The following is a 22,907-nucleotide window of genomic DNA, read 5'->3' as shown; positions in this document are numbered from 1 at the left end:
TTTCTTTACTACTCTCAGATCTCTTTCCCCTTTACTTGTCTATTTCCCTAGCTGTGTTTAGTTCTTTTTTCTTTCTTTTTATTTTCTCTCCTGTTTTCACTTCCATAGTTTACCATTTTTTTCCCCTTTCCCTCTTTTCCCTTTTTTGCTTTCATTCTTTTTCTGGCTGCTGCCTGTCTTTTTTTAATTTACTATTTTATTTTTCACTGTTGATTGCTTGCTGGTTTTTTCCATATCTCTTATTTGTTTGTTTTCTCTTCTTGCCTTACCTGACAGGGGACAGCAACTACCCCCATACAGTCTTACCAAAACAGTATTCTCTATAACCCCACCCATGAGGCAATACCAACTACTATACACCAGATCAACAAGAGCCAACATTAGTCCAAACCACCCTAAACTGACTGCATGAATAGCAAACAAAGAACAGTGCACAGTTTCTTTAATCAAACCCACTAGGATGCAGTTGGTGAGTGTCTAAGTATGCACCGACATACAATTATTACTTAAATACAATTATAACAATACCACAGTATCTTGGAAGCAATAGACAATTTCTGTTCACATGGAGAATCAAGATAGAGTGGCTCAAACAAGTGACCAGTGGGCAAGGCTAGAAAATCATTTTGAGAGGAAAAGGGCATGGAAACTACCTGAAAAAGAATTTAAGAGAATAATATTTAGGTACCTCCACATGCTGGACAGAAAGGTCAAGGAAAACAAGAAAGAATTCAGCAAAACACTAAAGGAACAAGAAAACACAATAGATATAGAATTAAAGACAATAAAAAATCTGCAAAGATAAATCCAGAAGATAAATACTGAGACTTCAGAAATGAACAATGCATAGAAAGGGAAAAGGAGAAGGAATGAATCAATGGGAGCTTGACAATACATCTCTCATTATTGTAAGCTAGAAAAACAGTGAAAACCAAGAATGAAAAAATACAAAGAAAGCCTACAATTCATGTGGTACACCATAAAGAGGAAGAACTTAGGAGTAATTGGAAGCCTAGAACAGAAATAGACAAAGAAAAGCACAACAAATGATATCCAAAGGCCTATTGGAAGAAACTTCCTTAACATCATAAAAGATGAGAGGAGAAACACTCAAGACGCTAAATGAACCCCAAACAGGATAGACCTCAAAAGAAAATCACCAAGACATATCATAATCAAACTCTCTAAAATCAAAGATAAGAGAAGAATCCTGACTGCAGTTTAGGAAAAAGGAAAAGTTACCTATAATTGAGAACCAATAAGATTAAGCTCTGATTTGTCAGCAGAAATCACACAGGCAAGAAGACAGTGGGAAAATATATACAAGACTCTGAAAGAAAGAAAAAAATGCCTGTACCCAGTAAAACTGTTACTCAGATATAATAGTAAAATTAGAACATTTCCAATAAACAGAAATGAAAGGAATTTGCAGTAACTAGACCAACTTTATTAAAAATATTAACAGGAATCGTTTGGACTGACAACAACCTGAGATTGGCATACACCACAGCACCACCCAAATTCAGCCAGATACATGTCAGTATCAAATGTAAAAGAAACCTAGAAGGCCGAAAATGTCAATTTATAAGCAATACAACTATAAAGCAACCTATATTTAAGGAACTCTGGTAGCGTAGTGGTTATGAATTGGGCTACTAACCTCAGGGTCAGCAGTTTGAAACTATTAGCTGTTTCATGAGAGAAAGATGAGGCTTTCTGCTCCTGTAAAGATTTACAGCCTCAGAAACCCTGTACAGGGTCACTGTGAGTCGGAACCGACTCCACGGCACATAACAACAACAACAACAACATAGTAACATAACAGTGAAGCATGTTTCTCTTGTATGTCCATATAATTACATTCTTTCATATTCTTTAGAGAAAATTCTGCATTTTTTGTAGTCTCTTACAATTTTTGTATATTTTTTTTATTACAAATAATAAACATTGGACCAAGAAAATTTCACCTTAGTAACTTATTTAGTTTTACAACTCTAGATGTGTTTTTTGTTGTTGTTAATAAAAAACCTTGAGTGATATATAATACAGAAAAGTTATAATCATTAATTAATGTTAATTTAGAAATAATATAAACGTTGGAAAAATTTTTGGACCAATAAATAATTATATGAAAACTTTAGTTCAGATAACCTGATTTATACTGCTGATGTCTTAAACACTCTGAAAAGAATATAAAATGCATACATTTTTCATGTATGTTGATGCTGGAATCTTCCCTATTAATCTGACACACTGCTGTTGTTAAGTACCGTCAAATCAGTTTGGACCCATAGTGACCCTTTATAGGGTTTACAAGGAGTGGCTTGTGAGCTTGACCCACTGACATTGTTGTTCAAACTGACTTTGCATTCTAGTGCGTTAGGCAAATCCAACATTTCAGGATTATAGTCTTTTATGATATAAAGTAACTTGTGCATTTGTCCTATGTCATGGTTATTTTTATGTGTCAACATGACTAGTATGGTGCCCTATTGTTTGGTCCGACACTATTCTAGCTGTTTGGAAGTATTTTGTGTTTGTGATTAATATTTACAATCAGCAGAGTTTAAGTAAAGGAGATTACTCTTGATGTGAGTAGCCTTTACCCAATCAGTTGAAAGACTTTCAGAGCAAAAGTTGAGGTTTCCCAGAAGAGAAAGAATTGAGCCTCAAGATCATAACAAATATCGTGTAGGAATGAAGTACATAAGGTAACACAGGTGTTGCTAATAAGTATCTATTCTAAATGTGATGGACATTGATTACAGACTTTGGAATAAAGAGTGACACAATCAGGGACATTTAACTCCACCAGTCTTCAGAAATAGAGAATAAATAAGGAGAAAGAATAAAAAATAATAAGATACTACAGAAGCCAACCAAGGGCAAGAGGAGAATGGCTTGGAGTTTTGTTGTTGTTGTTAAGTGCCATTGAATCAATTACAACTCATAGTGATCCTGTACAGGACTTCCAAGGAACAGCTGGTGGGTTTGAACTGTCGAACTTGTGGTTAGCAGTCCATTGTTAACCTCTAGCACCAGACCAGGACTCCATAGGAATGAAATGGTTATAATCTCCATTTATTTTGAAGGAAAGTATAAATAGATTCACAGATGGATTAGACATAGAATGTTAGCAAAGGAAATATTTGAAATAAAATTCTAGATACTTTGGTTGGAACTAATAGTTAAATAGGGATCCTACACCAGGACTACTGGCCCATCTCTGAAGATCTGGATGTAGTTCAGGATTCTACCTATAGTCTTATGTATTGCAGAGGCTCCGCAGGAAGCCTCCTTCACTGGGCACTTTGTAGCCCCATTTTAGATATTCCAATCAGTTATAGGCAGAAGATGGACTTACAAGCTTTCTATGGTGATGTTTCTGGCTATTCCTTTCTCTCCCCCTCCAGTGTCTATTTTATAATATAATGCAAGGAAAACCAAGATCAGAAAGACAGCCAAGCATCTTAATATTGTTCCCCCTTTTCCCCATTCCAACCATGTCTCAATCTCTGTATCCCAGAGCCCTATTGTTCCCAGGTTTGCACAAGACCTTTTAAAGTGTTGAAGAGCAAAGATGTCAGCTTGAGGACTAAGCCATGGTATTTTCAATAACCTCATATGCATGAGAAAGCTGGACAGTGAATAAGGAAGACCGTAGAAGAATTGATGCCTTTGAATTATGGTGTTGGAGGAGAATATTAAAAGTGCCATGGGCTGCCAAAAGAACCAATAGATCCATTTTGGAAGAAGTGCAGCCAGAGTGCTCCTTGGAGGCCATGATGGCTAAAATTCGTCTCTCATACTTTGGATATATTGTCAGGAGGGAACAGTTGCTGGAGAAGGACATCATGTTTGGTTAAGATGGAGGGTCAGAGAAAAAGAGGAAGACCCCCAACGAGATGGATTGGCCAAGTGGCAGCATCGATGGACTCAAGCGTGGCAACGGTAGTGAAGTTGGCCCAGGATCGGGCAGTGTTTCATTCCGCTGTGCATAAGGTGGCTGTAGGTTGGTACCGACTCGATGGCACCTAACAACAACAAAATGCTTACTGATGAAGAACAAAGACTAAAGCTTTCAGTATGAATTTCACCTCAATGTAAATAAAACAAAAATACGACTGACCAATAAACAACATCATGAAAAATAGTGAAAAAATAGAAATGGTGAGAAACTTCATTTTCTATGGAACCACTGTCAACTCTCATGGAAGCAGTAGTCAAGAAATCAAGTGACGTAATGCATGGGGCAAATCTGTTACGCAAGACTTCTTTAAAGTTTAAGAGCAAAGATACCAGTTTGAGAACTAAGGTGCATCTGGCACAAGCAATAGTATTTTCAATAGCCTGATATGCATGTGAAAGTTGGATGATGAATAAGGAAGACCCTAGAAAATCAATTCACTTGAGTTATTGTGTTAGAAAAGAATATTAAATGTTCCCAGGACCACCAGAAGAACAAACAAATCTATGTTGGAACAGCTACAGCCAGAATGCTTGTTAGAAAACAGAATGACTAGACTTCATCTTTCATACTTCAGAGGGACCAATGTCTGGAGAAGGATGTCATGCTTGATGAAGTGGAAGGTCAGAGGACGACCCCTAATAAAATAGGGTGGTACAATGGCAGCAGTAATGGACTCCACCATAACAATTGTGAATATGATCGGGGCCAGGCAATGTTTCATTCTGTTGTGCATAGGATCCCTATGGGCCTGATACAACTTGACAGTACCTATCAACAAGAAAGTAGCAATTATATAAAAAGAATGAGATTTCAAACTTAAAATTAAAAGCAGTATTACATAGGTAGATGCAGTGTATAATTATTGCCACTAGAGGGAAATATGAGAGGGATTTAGGAGACTGAAAGTTTATTGTTATGGTTGTTGGTTGAACAAAGGATCCTGTGTGAATAAATTTTCTTAACAGCATGCTTACTTCAGGGGAAAAATGAAGCATAGAGTGTCTGAGAAAAAGCCATATTGTCAAGCTATATTGAAATAATTGTTTCTCAGCAAGGAACAAGATCTGTCAGGTGCTCAGGTTTAGACTCCCATACTCTATTGCCATATGCTTCAGTAAAACACATGATATTTTATCAAGTAGTTAAGAGGGATAAAAATGCATCAAAATAAATGTTTTAAGGTAAAAATAATATGATGGGTAGTGACTTAAAACCACAGTAATGAAAATAAAATAACTTTTAGCTAATGTCATCTTTTAACCCTAGAACTATAGCACAAGTAGTTGTTGAGGTAACTCTAAAAGAGTGAATTTATTCTTTCTGTGAGAATTAAAAAATAAGTACTAGAAAATTATTATTATAATTATGAGCATCATGTCTCCAAATGGCAATTACTCAAACAAAATAGTTTAGTAGACAAGAACATGGACAAATAATAGTGGCAAGTCTAGTTTGTCCTGCAATTCTGACGTTCTCTTATCTTTACCCTCTGATAATCACTTTTAATCTTTTTCTGGTAAAATGTCACGGTATATCTTCACTTCTTTGAACAAGTATACAGATATTTGCTGCTTACTTCACTTAGGAATCTAGCAGAATTTTTTTCCTTGATTTTCTTGTGTTTTTTTTTTTTTGCATTACAGTAAATCACCAAGGATTTGATTGACTTACTATGTATTTGAGTGCAAACAAATATGTTACATAGCTGTGACTATATATGTTTTTAATATAATTAAGAAAAAAAGCTAATATTTTAAAAAATATTATAAGATTATAAGAATTCATCAATGTGTTAGATTCCTGTGATCCCATTGCCTTTGTCTCTAAAGGTGGTCCTTTAATATTTTTTCCTGTTATCAATGAATTACAGCATCATTTGCACACTTGAACAATTTCAAACTCCAGAAATCAAAACCTTTCCTTTCCTTCACTTCCACAGTCAGTCTATTACTAATTCTGGTAAATAATCTCTCTAATTTCCATCAAATTCATTTGCTTCTCTTCAGGCATACCACACCCAGCTTGTTTTAAATTACCTCCAACCAGGATTAATGTAATAGCTCCTTAACTCAATGATTTGTATCTACTCTTACTGAATTAGAATCTCTTTTTTATTCATCCGGAGTGATATTTTAAAATTGCAAATCTAATGTGATTTGAGCCAGTTTTTAATCTTTCAAATTACTTGTAAAATTATACAAAAGTTAAGCCAACTTTGAAATTAAATAAAACATTTTAATCAAAAACTGATAGATTATAGTTAAATGAAAATTAAACCAAATTTGAAATTAAACAAAAATTCTTTATCAGAGACTTATGTTGCTGTTGTTTAGTGCTATTGAGTGAGTTCCAACTCATAGAGACTAAGTATAATGTTTCCAAGGAGCCCCTGGTGGGCTTGAATTGCCAAACTTTCAATTCAAACTGACCTTGTGCTCCAGTGCATTATCCTGTAGCACCACATGAGAACTCCATCACAGACTGTAAGTCCCTGAAAAATGTATTCTCCCAATATATCTAACCTCATTTTGTACCATGATAATTTTGTGGGGGAGAGGGCTAGTAGTTATACTGGGTTTCTTTGAGACTTTCACATTCAGTACGATTCTTCTTATTCTCTTAATTCCTTCCTCCCTTTGTTCATGGTATCTGTACTCTGATTTCTCTACTCCATCTTTATTTCTTCTATTAATATACCTTGATCACCATTAAAAAATTCCCCTTTATCCTAGTTTTTATCTGGTCAATGCTCATCTGTCAAAACATTTATATGAGTTAACTTTTACTTACTTTTTATTTGTGTCACTAAATGACTCTGTCTTTTGAGGTGTTTTGCCCATTTTATGCACACCAAGTTAATAATTTTTAGGCAAATGAATAAAACGGTGAATGGATATAAGTAATTGAATTATCACTTTAAAAATGTAGGTTAAAATATTAATTCCACTTTCCAGAGTGGAGAAAATTATAAAGCTAAAAAGGTTGACTTAGAAAAATAGAAAGCTAAAAAGGTTGAAGATAAAATAGGAATGAGCTAACTGTTGAGAAGTCAGTGTGGTGCTGTAGGATAAACACTGGACAGCTAACCGCAAGGTCACCATTTCAAACCCACCAATTGCTCTGAGAGAGAAAGTGAGGCTTTCTGCTCCCATGAAGATTACAGCCTCAGAAACCTTGTATAGGAGTTACTATGAGTTGGAATCAATGCCATGACAGTGGGTTTGCTAGAATCTTGCTGTGAAACTGATAAGCACTGGACTGCTAACCACAAGGTTGGCAGTTCAAACCCACCTATGCAGAACTACTATGAACCAAAATTGACTCTATGGCACTTAACAAGAACTCATGTATATCAGGAACAATGATCTAGCTTATGCTGAAATAGTCATTAATTGCAAATTCTAATTGATAAATTAATTAATTTCTCCCATTTGCATTCTATGTTAATTGTGAATTTGCTTCTCATTGCTCTAATTTTGGGATACAGTCTGATGGAGCTACCCGTGATCTGAAATACTGCTTATTTTTGTGGAAAAAGAAAAAGAGATTGTGTGTTCAATCAGACACTGGCTTATATAGTTTCCATTCATAAGTGACATACAATAATTGCCTCATATGTCAATGACCAAAGTAAGTCACATGTTCAATGGAGAAGGAAAATACATTCCTAACACATACCAAGAAGGGTTGTGTACCAGGGAAATATTTGAAGAAAACCAAAAATATATTTCCATAAAAGATATAAATTGTTACTATTGATAGGTGCCATGGAGTTGATTTCAACTCATAATGACCCTAAGTACAACAGAATGAAACACTGGTGGGTCTTGCACTATCCTCACAATTGTTGTTATGTCTGAGCCCTGTGTCCATTCATCTTATTGGGGATCTTCCTTTTTCTCATTAACGCTCCACTTTACCAAGCGTGATGTCCTTCCCAAGGGGCTGGTCCTTTCTGACAACATGTCCAAAGCAGGAGAGATGAAGTCTTAACGTTTTTGCTTTTAGGAAACAATCTGGCCTTGCTTCCTCTAAAACAAATTTCTTTGCTCTTCTGACAGTACATGGTACATTCAATATTATTTGCCAATACCATAATTGAAATGCAACAATTCTCTTACCGTCTTCCTTATTCGTGGTCCAGCTTTCACATCCATATGAGGCAATTGAAAAATACCACAGTTGGGTCAAATGCACCTCAGTCCTCAAAGTGATACCTTTGTTCCCTAACACTTTAAAGAGGTCTCTGGCAGCAGATTTGCCTAATGTAATATATCATTTGGTTTATCGACTAATATTTCCATGAGCATTAATTGTAAATCCAAATAAAGTCTTTGACAATTTCAGTCTTTTGTACATTGAGGTGCTCTCCATATTGGGGGCTGTTGTATTTGATCTTCATCTGTGAGTACTTCAAGTAGTTTTCAATTCCAAAAAATATTGTTGTATAATCTGCATATTGCAGGTTGTTAGTGAGTCTTCCTCTAATCTTCATGCCACATTCTTCTTCATATTATATAGTTTCTTAGATTATTGCTCAGCATACATTGTTGAATAAGTATGGGAAAGGCTACACTCCCGACACCCACTTTTTCTGAATTTAAAGCACTTTATTTACAGGTTCCTGACTGTTGGTATCAGGTAGTGTCAAGTGGTTCCAACTCATAGGGACCCTATGCACACAGAACAAAACACTGTCTGGTTCGGTGTCACCCTAACAATTATTACTACACTGAGCCCATTGCAGCTGCCACAGTGCCAGTCCATCATGGTTTTTTTTGAATCTTCCTCTTTTATGACTGACCCTCCACTTGACCAAGCATTTTGCCCTTCTCCAGGGACTGGTCCCTCCTTCAGTATGAGAAACAAAGTCTCACAATCCTTGCCACCAAGGAGCATTCTGGCAATACCTCTTCCAACACAGACCTGTATGTTCTTCTAGCAGTCCATGGTACTTTCAATATTCTTCTACAATACCATAATTCAAATGTATCAACAATTCTATAGTCTTCCATATTCATTATCCAACTTTCACATGCATATGATAATATGATATGACTGAAAATACCATGGGTTGGGACCGGTACAATTTAGTCCTCAAACTGATATCTTTGCTATTGAATATTTTAAAGTGGCCTTTTGTGGGAGATTTGCCTAGTACAATAAATACATCATTTGATTTCTTGATAGCTGCTTCCATGAATGTTGATTGTGGATCCCAGAAAAAATGAAATCATTGACAACTTGAAACTTTTTCCACTTATCATGATGCTATTTATTGGTGCATTTGTAAGGATTTGTTTTTGTTTTGTTTTTGTTTTTTCTTACTGACAGCTGTAGTCTTTGATCTTCATCAGTAAGTATTTTAAGTCCTCTTCACTTTCATCAAGCAAGTGTGTATCATCTGCATATCAGATAACATGCTTTCCTCCAATCCTGATAACATGCTTCTCTTCATAAAATTCTGCTTCTCAGCATACAAATTAAATAAGTATGGTGAAAGATTACAGTCCTTCTTATTTATAAACTATTCAGCATCCCCTTGTTTTGTTTAATCCTAATGAGTCCAATTAACTGTTTGGATATACCCCTTCTTCACAATGTTATCCATTGCTTATCATAATCCACACAGTCAAGAGACAGAATAGTCAATAAAGCACATGTAAATCTTTTCTGATAGTCTCTCTTTTCAGCCAAGATCCTTGTGATGTCAGCAATAATATTCTGAGTTCCACATCCTCTTCTGAATGAAGTTTGACTTTCTGGCTGGTCTCTGTTTATGTATTGTTGTAGCCAATTTTGAATTGTCTTCAGCAGAATTTTACTTTTATTTGATATTTACAATATTGTTCAATGATTTCTGCATACTGATGGGTCACCTCTCTTTGAAATGGGAATGAATATGAATCTCTTCCAATTGACTAGACCAGGTAGCTGTCTTCCACTTTGCTTGGCATAGTTGAGAAAGTGTCTCCTATGCTACATCAGTAAGTTGAAAAACTTAAATTTGTATTCTATCAGTTCCTTGAGCCTTTTTTTTTTTTAATGCCAATACTTTCAGTGCAACTTGAATTCTTCCTTCAGTATCAATGGTTCTTAATCACATGCTACCTTTTTGATAAAGTGATTGTGTATACCTTCTACCTTCTTTTGATGTTTTCTGCATTATTTAACATTTTGCCCATAGAATCCTTCAATATTGCAAGTTGAGGCTTACATTTTTTTTTCTTAAGTTCTTTCAGCTTGAGAAATGCTGAGCATGTTCTTCCCTTTTAGTTTACTAACAGTAGGCCTCTGCACATTTCTTTATAATACTTCTTTGTCTTCTCAAGCTGCCCTTTTTAATTTCTTCAACTTCAGCCTACACTAGCACATGAACAACTGATGGTCTCTTTCATAGTCAGTGCCTGGACATGTTTTGACTGATGATACTGATCTTTTCAACTGTCCCTTAATATTTGTTTTTGTTGTTTGTTTTAAGTACCATCGAATCAGCCCTGACCCATAGCGACCCTGTATAGGGTTTCCAAGAAGCAGCTGCTGAGCTTGAACCACTGATCTTGTTATTCAAACAGACTTTGCAGTCTGGTGCAGTAGTCTACAGGACCACACCAGGGCTCTTCTCTTAACATAGATGTAGTCATTTGGATTCCTCCATATCATATCTGGTGAGGTTGAAGTGTACAATGCCTTTTATTTTGTTTAAATTCACCTGTCAGTTTGTCCTACTGTGGTGGCTTGTGTGTTGCTGTGGTTCTGGAAGATATTCCATGGGTATTTTAAATACCATCAGGGTAACCCACAGTGGACAGGTTTCAGCTGAGCTTCCAGATGAAGACAGACTAGGAAGAAAGAGAGAAAAATACCTTTGGAATATTTAGTCACTGAAAATCTTATAAATAACAGTGGAACACATTCAGCACCAGGATATTGCATATAACATTATGATGAGGGGTAAAAACTGATGAGGAGCTCCAGAATATTCTGAAATATAGTGCTGGAAGATGAGCTCCTCAGGTTGGAAGGCACTCAAAATATGACTGGGAAACAGCTGCCTCCTCAACATAGAGTGTACCATGATGTTGCAAATGGAGTAAAGCCTTAGGGACCTTCATTCACTGATGGGGCACAACTCAAAATGAAGAGAAACAGCTGTAAACACCCATTATTAGAACATGGAGTGTACAAAGTGTGAATCTAGGAAAACTGGTAATTATCAAAAATGAAATGGAATGCATAAACAATGATGAGCTGAAATGGGCAGGGATTGGCTATTTTGAATCTGACAAAACACATGGCTTACTATACTGGGAATGACAAATTGAGGAAGAATGGCATCACATTCATCATCAAGAAGAACATATCAAGATCTGTATTGTAGTACAGCACTGTCTGTGATAGTATAATATCCATATGACTATAAGGAAGACCAGTTAATATCAGTATTTTTAACATTTATGCACCTACCACTAAAATCAGTGATGATGAAATTGAAGAATTCCATCAACTTTTTCAGTCTGAAATTTATCCAGCATGCAAACAAGATGCATTGATAATTACTGGTGATTGAAATGCAAAGGTTGGAAACAAAGAGGAAGTAGATGGAAAATATGGCTTTGGTGATAGAAATGATGCAGTAGATTGCATGATAAAATTTTGCAAGATCAATGACTTCTTCATACAAATACCTTTTAAAATAACATAAAAGATGAGTATGCATATGGATTATAGTAGACAGAATACACAGAAGTAAAATTGACTGTCTGTGGAAACAGACAGTGGAAAACATCAATAATATAAGCCAAAACAAGGCTAGGGGCATACTGTGAAACAGTCCATCAATTGCTCATGTGCTACTCTAGGTTAAAGTTGAAGAAAATTGAAACAAATCCACAAGAGTCAAAGTATGACTTTGGTTGCATCCCACCTGAATTTACAGACCTTCTCAAGAACAGATTTGATGCATTAGACAATAATGATCACAGACATCATAAATGAAAAATGTAAAAGATCAAAAAGAAGACAAGAAAGAAGGAAAAGACCAAATTGGATGCCAGAAGAGACTCTGAAACCTGCTTTCCAGAGTAAAGATGCGAAAGCAAATGGAAGAATTGAGGAAGTAAAAGAGCCAAACATGAAATTTCAAAGAGCAGCTTGAGAAAACAAAGTCAAGTATTATAATGAAATGTGCAAAGCTCTGGAGTTAGAAAACCAAAAGTGAAGAATATTTTCAACATTTTTCAAGCTTGAAGAACTAAAGAAAAAAAATTTAACCTTCAACTTAGAATACTAGAAAGCATCCAAAGAAGATGGCAAGAATACAGTTACTGTCTGAAATGGATGATGTTGAAACATTTCAAGAGTTAGCATATGAACATGAGCCAATGGTTCTGAAGGAAGAAGTCCAGGGTGCACTGAGGCTTTGGTAAAGAATAAGGCTGTGGGAGTTGATGGTATACAAATGGAAATCTTTCAACAAACTGATTCACTGGTGGCACTCACTCATCTATGCCAAGAAATTTTGAAGGCAGCTACCTGGCCAACTGATCAGAAGAGATCCATATATGTGCCTTTTCAAATAGAGGTAATCCAATGGAATGTGGAAATCATTGGACAGTGTTATATTAATATCACATGCCCATTAAATTTTGTTGAAGATAATTAAAAAACAACTGCAACAGTATATTGACACAGAACAGACAGAGGTTCAAGTCAGATTCAGACAAGGATGTGGAACGAGGAATAGCATTGCTAACATCAGATGGATCTTGGTAGGAAGCAGAGAACACCAGAAAAAAAAATTTACTTGTGCTTTCTTGCTTGTGTGGATCATGGCAAATTATGGACAACATTTAAGAGAATGAGTATTCAGGAAACCTTAATTGTGCTCATGAGGAACTTGTACATAGACCAGTTCTTTGAATATAGCAAGAGGACACTGAATGGTTTAAAATAAGGAAAGTTGTGGGCCAGGGTTGTATTCTTTCACTATACTTATTCAATCTGTATGCTGAGCACATAATCAGAGAGTCTGGGTTTTATGAAGATGAATGTAGCATCAGATTTGGAGGAAGACTCATTAAACAACCTGCGATATGCAGATAATGCAACATTGATTGCCGATAGAGAAGGGGACTTAAAATCCTTCCAACAAGTATGGCTGCTATATATGGTGATGAAAAAAGTTATTTGCAATGAGTAAGTCATTGGTCATGCAAAATTCTACTGTGCTATCTTCAGTGTATTTCTATCATCAGGGCCACGTTTTCTAATTATTGATCCTTCCTCTTTATTTTCAACTTTTACATTTCAATCTCCTGCATTTCTCAATACATCTTGATTGCATGTTTGATTAATTTCAGCCTGAAGAAGTTAGTAGAATTCTTCAATTTCTTTATCTTTGGCTTTAATGATTAGTATGTAAATTTAATAATAGTCTTGTTAACTGATCTAATTTGGAGGCTTATGGAAATTATCCGATCACACACAGCACTGTACTTTAAGATAGATCTTGAAATACACTTTTTCACAATGAATGCAATGTCATTACCATTTTATTTATCATTCCTAGCATACTAAACCATGGGATTGGGTGATTCAAAATGGCTAATATCAGTTCATTTCAGCTCATTAATGTCTAGATGGAGTCCTGGTGTGGTGCTGCGGGTTAATGTGCAGGAGTACAAAGTCAGTTTGAATCCCAAAGTTGGCAGTTCAAGCTCATCAACTGCTTCTCGGAAACCCTATACAGGGTAGCTATGAGTTAGAGCCAACTCAGCAGCACTTAACAACAACATCTAGATATCAAAATTTATGCATCCCATCTCATTTCTGACGATTTCTAATATTCCTAGATTTAGGTTTTGTACATTTCACATACAAATGTTTGCATCTGTTTCTTCTAATTTTGAGTTGTTAACCATCAGAAAATGAAAGTTCCAAAAGTTTGTTACATCCATGTCATTAAAGTCAACTCTACTTTAAGGAGGCAGCTCTTCTTCAGTTTTATTTCCAGTGCCTTCCAATCTGCTGTTGCTGTTGTTTAATGCCATCAAGTAAGTTCTGACTCATAGCGACTCTGTATAGGGTTTCCAAGGAGCGGTTGGTGAGTTTGAACTGCCGACCTTGCAGTCTAGTGCATTATCCCACAGAGCCACATCAGGACTCCAATCTGAGGGGCTCATTTACTGGCGCTTTATCTGGTAATATCCCTTTGCTATTGATTAGGTGTTCAGTGTGGCTCTGTAGTATAAACAATGAAGTGCAAACTCTAAGATTGATGGTTCAAACTCACCAACCACTCCTTGGAAAATTTATACAGGATCACTATGAGCTGGGACAAACTTAACAACAACAACAACAACAACAACCATTTAGAACTGATCTGTTTCTAATTCTGAATAATCTGTCATAGTCTTGAAACCCTGATGAAAACTGTCCACCATCGGTGATACAGCTAATATTTGAAATAACAATTGCATAGCTTCCAGCATGACAGAAACATACAAGTATGTATGACAAACTGACAAATGAGTGGTGGAGATATAAATTAGTCTTAGATAAAATAATTTCAGAGTTCAAGGTTCATTGATGGGCACATTTTGGTCCATTGTGCAGCAATAAGAATGAAATCATTTAAGTGAAGTAAGTCTAAACTAAAAGTAGGAAAATGCCTAAATAATTGTATAATTCAAAGTTCATCCTTTGTTATATCGATATGTACATAAGTAAGATAAACTAGAGAGCATTATGATTATTAGTAAAATGAGCTATTGGGCAAGGAAATCGAAGATAGTAGGAGATGAATTTGGAGAAGTAGGCAGTAGAGAGAATTATGCAAGTCCTGGTGTGGCACTGTGGGTTAAGGCACTGGACTGCAAAGTCAGTTTGAGCCACAAAATCAGCAGTTCAAACTCACCAGCTGCTCCTTGGAAACCCTATACAGGGTCACTATGGCATGGAAATGACCCACTGGCACTTAACAACAACAAAAACAAGACTGTATAAAACTTTGATATTTAGGAATAATTTATTAGAGAGTTTATATTAGAGAGATGATCCAGCTTATATTTAAAAGGGGTCACTTAGGCTGCTGCTGAAAAGCTAGGGAAACAAACTACTTCAATAGGCAAGACAAGACAGTATGATGTATCAGAATTAGATGTTAATAGTGATGGTGGTGAGATGTAGATTGTAGATATATTGAATGTGGAATTGGATAGATTTCATAATTGACTGATACTATGTGAGTGAGAAAAATGGGGTTTAAAAATTATTCCAAGATTTTGGCCTGAGCAACAAGAAGGAAGAAGTTGCCATCCATTTCAATGAGGGCACTAACCATACTAAAGAGGTTTGGAGTGGATGATCAGGAATTCAGTTGGGGACACTTAGTTGAATAGGGAGACTGAACAAAGTTACCTATAATACAGACCTCCACTAGTTTTTCTTTACCCTAGTATTACAAATCTTGTCATTCTAATCATCAAAAATCCACAATCACCAGTGTAAGAGGTGAGGTAGGTTTCTTACCATCTGATTTTCTGTCAACTACAATTTCTCACTCTTAGTGAGGGTAAAACACAAGTGTAGTTAAAATATATATATACTGTTGCTTTATTTTATCGCTTTTTAAACAGTCATCCTCTACCATCTAGCACTAGTAAATGCCCATTAGATTGTAAGAGGAGTTTCAAAAATTTTTTTGATGATATAGTCTCACCCACAAAAAGTCTGATTTAACCTTTCTGGGGGTTGGTATAAGGATCATATTTTTAAATAGCTCTTCAGATATTACTTATAGATACCTAAGGTTGAAATCATCTACTCTACAAGCTTTTGAATATTGGACAATAGATGCTTTGATCTTTTGTGGATATATCTACATTGTCATTAATGTCAGAAGACATTTGAAGTTTTGTTTAAACTAAATGGTTTTATGAGTAAGAAATAGGCTAAGCCACAAAAGTTGTTTCACATTTCAATACTGATGAGGATAACGGTTAGATCTTGACATATGTGTCTTTCAAATTTAACTTACTATCAAAGAAAATAGTAAGCCTCTCCAAAGAACAGCTATACAATTAAAGATCCAAATGAATGAGTGTGACTCTTCTTTTTCAGCTTAACTCCTGACATAGGGTTCATCTGAAGTTCTGTTGTCTTAATAAAGAAACTATGTATTGGGCATTGTTGTTGTTGTTGTTAAGTGCCGTCGAGTCGGTTCCGACCCATAGCGACCCTGTACAGGGTTTCCGAGGGTGTAAATCTTTACGGGAGTAGAAAGCCTCATCTTTCTCCCGCGGAGCGGCTGGTAGTTTCGAACCGCTGACCTTAAGGTTCGCAGCCCGATTCGTAACCACTACGCTACCAGAGCATTAGCTGCCTTTAATGTAAGTCGTAGGATAAAGGAACCACCTCAGTGCTCAAGGATGTCTTACAATGTCATCAAGTCTTTAAGAAATAAACCATGGCTACCAAAAATGTTACTATTAAAGTGAATATAGATGCTATGTAATGTGAGTAGGGGCCTAGTTCTGGTTCAACATAATGTAATGCTTGATATTTCATTTTGTATAGAACATGGCTTTGAAATTAGTGGAGTCCCAGAAGTCTGATTCTACTCTTTGGCCTCCAAAAACACTCACATGATTTAAAGACATGATTTAATTCATATTAAGAAGTCAAGAATATAAAAATTACTAATAACAGAACACTTAAAGTATAACATTCACATCTAGAGAGCATGAAAAGACTTGTAATTACATATAAATCATCTTTGATGTGGGTTACACTGGATACCACTTGGATCTTACAGAGTCTGATTATTGTGTTATACTGATTGCCGAATTATAAAATTAGTTCCTTTTGACTCAATCAATCTTATATAATTACACCCCTGGACAAAACAATGGACTGCTAAGCTGGCATTAGAATATGTGTTTGGAACTATAGTATAAATAATTAACAGATTTTTAAAAAATAGATTTTTGTATTGAACCTAATTCAACAGAGTTGATTTGGATTAGAAAATGTAAAACAAAAATATAAAAACAAACAAAAAGACCTCACTTTCTTTTTTTAAAAAATAGTGTTTTCAGTGAAAGTTTACATAAAAACTAGATTACCATTTAATAATTTCTAAAATTTTCAGTGACATTGGTTACATTTTTATATTGTGTCAATACTGACTTCTTATGGTTAGTCTTTTTCAAGTAATTTAGTTTCCTGCCCCTTTACTTTCTCATCTTTGCTTTAGAGTAATTGTTGACCATTTGGACTCATATAAAGGAATTTTCCAGAAGCTCAGTACTCACGAGTGATAAACTATTTTATGAGCCTATCTTTGGTTAAATGGTGATCACAGTGGATAGATTTAGTTCAAGATCTAAAGTATCTCAGAGCAATAGTCTCTGGGAGTCTTCTCGTCTCAAACAGTCCAGTATGTTTGGCTTTTAAGAATTTGAATTCTGTTCCACATTTTCCTCCCATTCTGTCAGAATTCATCTATTGGTCCTGGCCACAAAGGTCAGTATAGTTAGCTGGGCACCATCTAGTTCTTCTGGTCTCAGGATAGATGGGACCATGGTTTGTGTAGGCTACATGTGAAGTAGTTTCTTATCTGAGTCTTTGGTTTAATTTTTTTTTTTTTTTTTTTTCTGAATAAGTAGAAACCAACAGTTAAATCTTAGCTGCCCGCTTGCAAACTTTTGAGACTACAGAAACTACTCACCAAGCTAGGATGTAGAATGTAAATGTTATGAGCCATGTTATGCCAATTCACTGAGCTGTCCCATGAAACTATGGTCCTAAGCCTTCAACCCAAAAAACCCACTCCTGTCAGGTATTTGGTTATGTTGAATACAACAAACTGTGCCTCCTATGTATTTTATTATCTTTATAAGTATATATTGCATGCATGCACACACACACGCACATTTACATGTAGATACCTCTATCCATGCAAACACATGTGCATACATATACATACACATACAAATGCATGCATGCATGCATGCATATGTAACCACTCATACAAGTTTTTGGTTCTTGTTTGGACATTCCACTCTTACTATATTGGCAAAACTTAGAGTTTTCAAAACTACTGGCAGTTAATATTTATATATATTTACATCAATAAAAATACTACTTTTTTCCCCCTTTATGTTTGAATTGTGGCCAGATTCAATGCCTAACCTTATTTTTACCATTATTGTGTATATGGGAACATTGAGGACAAAAGATGTTGTACTGCAATATGAAAACTTAAGAAAATTATTTCTTGAATATATTTTGAACTTCTGAATTCTACATAAACAGAATTCAAATTAAGAATGCAATGTAACTTTTGCTTCATATAAGTAGTATATTGTTACCAATTAAAGAGACGTTTTTAACAGTAATCACTGCTAGAACTCATTAATTCAAGTCAGTGTTTTAATTTAACAATTTTTATCTTGAGTATTTATAAGGATATAAATGTCTAAATATAACCAAATATTAAGACATTTTATCCCTTCTCATTATCAAGAATAGAATTAGGTCCACAGAACAATATATATCCATATGGCTGTGAGAATTTACCAAATGGAAAATAGAGAACTGGGGGTCAGATTAAGCCTTAGACCTCTAAGGACAACATATTTTGCAGAAGCTCAGGTCTCTGAGTAAAGTCTTAAGAATAAATTGTTGTGTTGTTAAGTGCCATCGAGTCGGGTCCGACCCATAGCGACCCTGTACAGGGTTTCCGAGGGTGTAAATCCTTACGGGAGTAGAAAGCCTCATCTTTCTCCCGCGGAGCGGCTGGTAGTTTCGAACCGCTGACCTTAAGGTTCGCAGCCCGATTGGTAACCACTACACTACCAACCGCTCCGCGGGAGAAAGATGAGGCTTTCTACTCCCGTAAAGATTTACACCCTCAGAAACCCTGTACAGGGTCGCTATGGGTCGGAACCGACTCGACGGCACTTAACAACAACAACAACAACACTACCAGAGCTCCTTTATAGTAAAAGTAAAATTATCATCATATGGGTTTGGGTATGTGGAATGATTTAAATTTAAAATAGATCTTACATGCCTTCCTGATATGGTTTATAGATCTCAAAATGACTGTTCAAGATGAGCACTTTTATACATACTTTACACACAAGAAAATAGAATTAACAGGTTAATGTCTTAACAGACATCCAGATACTAAACCATATTGGAAAGGAAAATTCTGCCACTTATTTTCTGGTCAGGGTCATATCGTTTTCACCATATTTATTTAGTCTGTATGCTGAGGAAGTATTCTGAGGATCTGGACTATAGGAAGAAGAACACATCATCAGGAGTGGAGGAAGGCTTATTAACAAACTGTGATGTGCAGTTATACTTGCTGAAAATGAAGAAGACATGAAGTACTTACTGATCCTCACAACTGGACCAATACAAAACAGCATGATAAACATTTTGTTTTACATGGATTCATTTTACGTGGATCCACAATCAATGCTAATGGAAACAGAAGTAAAGAAATCAAATGATATATTCTGCTGGGCAAAGCCACTGCAAAATAGCTTTTCAGTGTTAAAGAACAAAGCTTCACTTTGAGGACAAGGTCCTTCCAGTTGCCTTATCTGCTTGTGAAAACTGAAGAATGAATTAAATACATTAATCAAAATAAAGTTCCTAAACAAGTTCTTCAGTGGAAAGAACACATATAAATTAGGCTTAAAAAAGTTCTGGAGAAATGGCGTGAAAATATAGTGAATTTTTCCCACAAACTCTTTGAAGCCCCCTCATTCCATACACATTGATTGATATTGATACTTTTTACATTATCTTGAAATCAGTGAATGGCATGGAGCATAAAATAAATGACCTAAATGTATTATTTTATATGTTCTTATTTTTTTTCTACCAAAAAACCCCCCAATTAATAAAGACTTGAAAGATCTACACTAGAGAGTGAAACATTTTGAAGCTGATAATGAGATAGGGTAACAAGTTTCCTCAAGATTAAATTCTTCATAATTTAAAAAAATTATACTTTCATGGCATCAGTCATAAGTAAGTTAGAAAATTTTCACCAAAAATTATCTGTGGGAGAGCCTTAAATTCCTACACTTTGTTTTGTACAGCACATAAAGTGAAATGTAGATGAGAAGTGAAAAAAATAAAAATCTTAACATGAATTTTTCAAAACAAAGAAATCCACTTATTCACAGGATGTTTCTGACTTAAAGGTAGTTCACATCACAGCATGAAGGAAACTGGAAGTTAAAACCTTTGTAAAATCATAAAATACAAAGATGGACATGAGGCTGAAGTAGATATAAGTAAATATAAGCCAAGAACAACAAGGCAAATGAAACACTGAGCTTGATAATGGTTTTCCAAGCAATTATTTGTATTTATGTATAAATAACTGCACGTGTATGTATATAACAAGATTTTATATCTACAAATGTACATGTATGTATACAAAGAGTTACTGTTGTAAAGTGTTGTCTAGTCGGTTCCAACTAATAGTGACACTGTATATATAGAGTTTCTGCAGAGCAGTTGGTAATTTGCACTACAGATTTTGTGGTTAGCAGTACAATGCTTATCATACAATGCCACACCAGGACTCTGATAAAAAAGTATAATTGTACATGTGTGCATAAAATATTAACTATATTATATTTTAAAATTAAATATGTAATATGTTTTGTATGTAGATAGATTATAAAAGTATATAATCTTTTAAACATATATATATATGGCCCATAAATATGTATCATAAATCTATAATCTATATGAGGGGGCTTCACAAAGTTCTTGGACAAGTGGAAGTATAATATAATGGAATTTTTCCAGAAGTTTTCAAAGTCCCTTGTATATATTAATCAGATTGATTTGATCAGCATATGCTTCTACTGAATGGATCTTTACTTAAATTTATTTTTATTTTTTGCTATTAATTAAAGTAGACAAATGAGGTAATGTATGTACCCTAGTCATTTAAAGAACAAGAAGTGTCTTTCTCAGTGTTCACATTAAAGTAAGACAGATATTGTTCTCAAGGTAATTAACACATCTTTGATGCTATCATCCCATTGGATGTCTTTATCTTCAGAATATTTGCAAAACAAAAGTCATTATCTTTAAGAACCTCTTGTGGAGGTTTTTGTAGGCCTGATGTGGGAGTGGACTTGCAGCAGGTTACTAGTATTGCATTGGAGGGAAATTTGTCCCAAGCTCAACTAAAGTTGAAAAAAAAATGGTAAAAGTGTTCCAACTTTGTCCCCCCAAGAATATGAGAATGCAGTTTTCAGTGTATGCTTAAATAGAATTTACGGATAAATTTCAGAAAACAAATCCTGAACCAATTTACTGACTTATCCTGTGCATAAATCCAAGATATCTGTCAATCCATTTATTTATTCAGTTAATAGCCATGCAGTGCTGAACAATACAAGCAAAACACCTGTTTTAATAAGATTTTGTTTTAACTTAATCTACAAAGATAAAAAGACCTACCTCCCATCTATGATTTCAAGATAGTTGAGTTGACAGTATCTAAACTAAGTCATTTGGAGTTTCATAATATGCTCGATTAACTTTTTTTTTTAATGTTTTATTGTGAATTATGTGATCGTTTACATGGGAGAACATTAGCTTTACATCTGTCCTATCGTATATCGTTTCATTGCCATGGTTATAAGCCCCTCCATGCATCATCAACCCTGGTCATCATCACACAGCCCCTCTCCCTCTCTGGGTCTAAAGTCCCCAGCCTCTCCATCTCTCCATGTCATTGTCTCTGCCTCTATCTCTGGTGTCACTGTTTCTCTGAGTAGGGTCCCGCTTTCCACTCTTCTCCATTGATGGTACCAGAGATCTCTTCTCCTGGACTACAAAGACAATCACTCCCCTCCTTTTGTTATAAAACTTCCACTTTTACATTTCCAACCCTCACAATCAGTCCTGATAACAATTATTCACTATTGTACAAGAGACCTATCCCCCTGTCATTTCATCAGGCATGCCCAGACAGATTGGATACTACTCAGTGGAGTAGTAATAAAGTACATCATGATAAACAGAGCAAAACATTGAAATTGTTGAGGATTTCATTTTATCCACAGTCAATGCTCATGGGAGCAGCAGTCAAGACATCTAATTTGCATTGGACAAATCTGCTGTAAAAGGCTTCTTTAAAATTTTAAATAGCCACAATAGCAAAAAGATGGAGACAGCCTTAGTGCTCATCAATGGAAGATTGGATAAACAAACTTTGGTACATACACACAATGGAATATTATGCTGCCTTGAAGAATAACAAGGAAGCTGCAAGTCACCACATGGATGAACCTTAAGGACATTGTGAGAAGTGAAATTAGTCAGTTATGAAAGGACAAATACTGCATAAGACCATTACTGTAATAGCTTAAGAAAAGATATTCATACTAAAAGGGGAAAAATTTTGTTGGTTAGCAGTAGGGTTGGGGTACGGGGCTTGAGGGGTGGAAGGAAGAGATGATAGAACACAGGGTAGTGCGTAGACACATCATAGTGTGGGTGTTGGGGAGGGCAATACACAAGAAGGGGGAGGGGAGTGGAAGAACAAGGAAGATAGGGGAACCCTGAGGCAGGTTAGCATGGGCTAAATGGGACAGAGATAAATAGTAATGCATGCTCAACCTTGGCACAACAGGGCTCTGTGATACAGGGATTGAGGCATAGGCTGAAGCGGGGAAATAATGTTGAGATGCTTGACTGTCTTATGAATATTGGTTTCCCTTGCCTACTAATGTAAAATAGACACTAGAAAGAATGTTGGGAAACATGATTACAGAAAACTTGTAAGCCCGTCTTCAGGCTATAATTGATTGGAATACCTAAAAGGGGTTGTAGAACTTGCCCAGTAAAATAGGCTTCATGTGGAGCCTTTACAGTGTATAGGACC

The sequence above is a fragment of the Chrysochloris asiatica genome, unplaced genomic scaffold (assembly GCF_000296735.1).
Source record: "Chrysochloris asiatica unplaced genomic scaffold, ChrAsi1.0 scaffold00001, whole genome shotgun sequence".
Classification (NCBI taxonomy): Eukaryota; Metazoa; Chordata; class Mammalia; order Afrosoricida; family Chrysochloridae; genus Chrysochloris; species Chrysochloris asiatica.
The sequence above is the reverse complement of the archived record's forward strand: the minus strand, read 5'-3'. Positions refer to the sequence as shown.